The following is a 3,570-nucleotide window of genomic DNA, read 5'->3' as shown; positions in this document are numbered from 1 at the left end:
CAGTCTAAAAGACGGGTGATGTGCAGGGAATGTGTCTAATTCTGTTGTATGTCCTCTCCCAAGCACTTAGTACAGTGCTCTGCACATAATAAGCACTCAATAAATACCTTTGATTGATTAATTGAAGGTTTGAACCAGGTAAAGAACAGAAGCAAGAATTGATTGAATGGTCCTTAGTGCCCGCTGTTGGTCCAATGAAAAAAGCCCAGCTGCAGGAATCAGGAAGCCTGCCTTCTGGTCCTGACTCTGCAGCGTGGCTCAGTGGAAAGAGCCCGGGCTTTGGAGTCAGAGGTCATGGGTTCAAATCCTGGCTCCACCAATTGTCAGCTGTGTGACTTCGGGCAAGTCACTTAACTTCTCAGCGCTTAGAACAGTGCTGAGTAAGCACATAGTAAGCGCTTAATAAATGCCATCATTATTATCATTATTCTCTGTGCCTCAGTTCCCTCATCTGTAAAATGGGGATTAAGACTGTGAGCCCCACGTGGGACAACCTGATCCCCCCAGTGCTTAGAACAGTGCTTTGCACATAGTAGCGCTTAACAAATTCCATCATTATTATTATTATTATTGTTCGGCAGCAGAAGCAGTGTGGTCTACTGGATAGAACACGAACCTAGGAGTCAGAAGGACCTGGGTTCTAATCCCTGCTCTGCCACTTGTCTGCTGTATGACTTTGGGCAAGTCACTTTACTTTTCGGTGCCTCAGTTACCTCACCTGTAAAATGGGGATTAAGACTGTGAGCTCCATGTGGGACAGGGGCTGTGTTCAACCTGATTAACTTGATGATTTTGACGCCTGTCTACATGTTTTGTTTTGTTGTCTGTCTCCCCCTTCTAGACTGGGAGCCCGTTGTTGGATAGGGACCGTCTCTATATGTTGCCGATTTGTACTTTCCAAGTGCTTAGTACAGTGCTCTGCACACAATAAATACGATTGAATGAATGAATGAATGACTCTGCCCCAGAGCTTAGAGCAGTGTTTGTCAATAGTAAGCAAGTAACAAATACCATCATCATTACTCTAATTATGGTCACTTCAGCTGTCAATGGGCCCTGCCCATTATAACCTTACAGTGCAAGCGCTTAGTACAGTGCTCTGCACACAGTAAGCGCTCAATAAATACGATTGATGATAACCTTTGAGTTCACTATGCAATGCGTGGCCACCCCTGCCCACCTACTCGTTTGATGAATTCTGTGATCCAGGAGGAACACGACTGGCAGGGCCAATGGAGCGTGAATGGTATTTTGCAAACTACTATCCCTGTAATCATTTCCTTCTCACAGGTTATTAAGCCTTAAGAATACAACTCTGCTGTACTCTCCCAAGCGCCTGCACAGTGCTCAGCACAAAGTAAGGGCTCAGTCAGTACTATTGGCTAATGGACTGATTTATTGATAGGGCTCAGGACCAAGATAATAATACTACTACTAATGATGGCATTTATTAAGCGTTTACTATGTGCAAAGCACTGTTCTAAGCGCTGGGGAGGTTACAAGGTGATCAGGTTGTGCCATGGGGGGCTCACAGTCCTAATCCCCGTTTTTACAGATGAAGGAACTGAGGCACAGAGAAGTTAAGTGACTTGCCCAAAGTCACACAGCTGACAAGCGCTTAGAACAGTGCTTTGCACATAGTAAGCGCTTAATAAATGCTATTATTATAAATTGGCGGGGCTGGGATTTGAACCCATCACCTCTGACTCCAAAGCCCGTGCTCTTTCCACTGAGCCACGCTGCATCTGTTACCTTCAATGGGACCCCCCCATCAGCATGGAAGGACTTAGAATCCATGTCCTTTGAATCCCAGCCTATTCTCTTTCCAGTAGTTTATGCTACCTCAATTGTACTGAAGCAACTGTTCTGTTGAATTGTACTCACCCAAGCCCTTAGTACATTGCTCAGCACACAATAAGAGCTCAAAAAATGCCATTAATTGACTGATTGACTACAGAGCCATATACATTTTGTTGGAACATCACGTATGCTGTTTATTCATTCAGTCATATTTATTGAGCACTTACTATTGTATTGCTATTGCTTTGGGAGCATACAATATAACAATAAACAGTTACATTCCCTGCCCACAATGAGCTTACACTCTAGAGGGGGTTATGGGTTGCATGTCTTATTGTTATCAGTTGCAGCAGGTGTACAGTTTGCATTACGTGCAAGTTTTCAGAGAATCCTCAGTCTAACAAGGTTCTCCCAGATAGTGTGTCCTTCAGAACTTGTTAAACTGAAGAATAAAACTACTACCTTTCCCATCCCCCTTTTGCCTTCCTTCCTTCGTTTCCCACACTAAAAAAGAAGTCATACTGATAGATGTTTTTGTAGAATCAGTGGTGTATGTCAGGGGTATGGAGCTCCTACAGTCAATCATAGGCATATCTGGTCCAATGCACATAAAATGAAAGGAGCCGGTCAACAAGATGAATGATATCAGTCTTGGGTGGGTAAAACATCAATATCCTCCTGATCCTCCCTCTGTGAGCACAGAGTAGCTGCCTTCAAAACATAGTTTTCAGTGAGACCTACCTCAACTCACCTGCCTAAATATTCACGCCATTGATGCCATTCTTACGTTCTTCCTTTACCAAGAGGGGTTTATAAATAACCCTACCACAGTCCCGCAGGCTGAACAAGCCCTCCAGGAAGGAATCCTCCCTCCTACCCTCAGCAAAAAAACCCATCCACACGAAACCACGATTTGTTTCTGGCTTCTGGATGGCCGGCCACCTACGTTTCCCGTGACCGTGGGAAAATGGAGCTCTGCTCCCAGGAGATGATCTCCAGAGAGAACGATGCAGGCCTGCCTCCAGTCCAGGATGGCTAAACGCCCCTAACCCCGTCCAGCCTCTCCTTCAGAGCAACACTGGTGCCCTGGGCGAAGAAAAACAGCCAAAGGAAGAGATTTCAAAGGGCAGAAATACATTTTATTCGCCCCAAATCCCCTAATAAAGCAATCATCACTGGAGGAAGAAACAGAATGCAGCCATTCTGCCTGTGTGAATACCAGCATAAGATGGATGTGCTTAATTTTCAACGATCAGACAGAAATTCTACCCCCTCCATGGCTGCTCAATGCCAGGAGTCATGATTTAAACAGAGCCGGAAATATTGACATAAAATTCCTTCACAACTAGTCTCCACTCCAAGTGGGTACAGTCGCTTCTCAGACTTTAGAGGATTCTTTCAAGACTAATAGGGGGCTGTGAGGATCCTAATAGCCATATTATTTAGAGCGACGTCCTAAAAAAGAAAATACCTCCTCTCTTTTAGCATCTCCCTCACCTGGGGAAGAACTGAGTATTTCAGATTTCAATCCCCATCCCGTTCATAGCTCTTCGAGGTGCCTAACAGAAACCTGAATTGTGATTGTTAGTTCAATACAGAGTCTCCTCTAATGTATCTAGTGGAAATAACACAGGTCTAGGAATCAGAGGACCTGGGTTCTAATCTCGGCTCAGCCCCTCGCCTGCTATGTGACTTTGGGCAAGTCCCTTAGCTTCTCTCTGCCTCACTGTCCTCATCCATAAAACGGGGATTCAATACCTGTTGATGATG

The sequence above is a fragment of the Tachyglossus aculeatus genome, chromosome 9, assembly GCF_015852505.1.
Source record: "Tachyglossus aculeatus isolate mTacAcu1 chromosome 9, mTacAcu1.pri, whole genome shotgun sequence".
In the NCBI taxonomy this organism is placed as follows: Eukaryota; Metazoa; Chordata; class Mammalia; order Monotremata; family Tachyglossidae; genus Tachyglossus; species Tachyglossus aculeatus.
The sequence above is the reverse complement of the archived record's forward strand: the minus strand, read 5'-3'. Positions refer to the sequence as shown.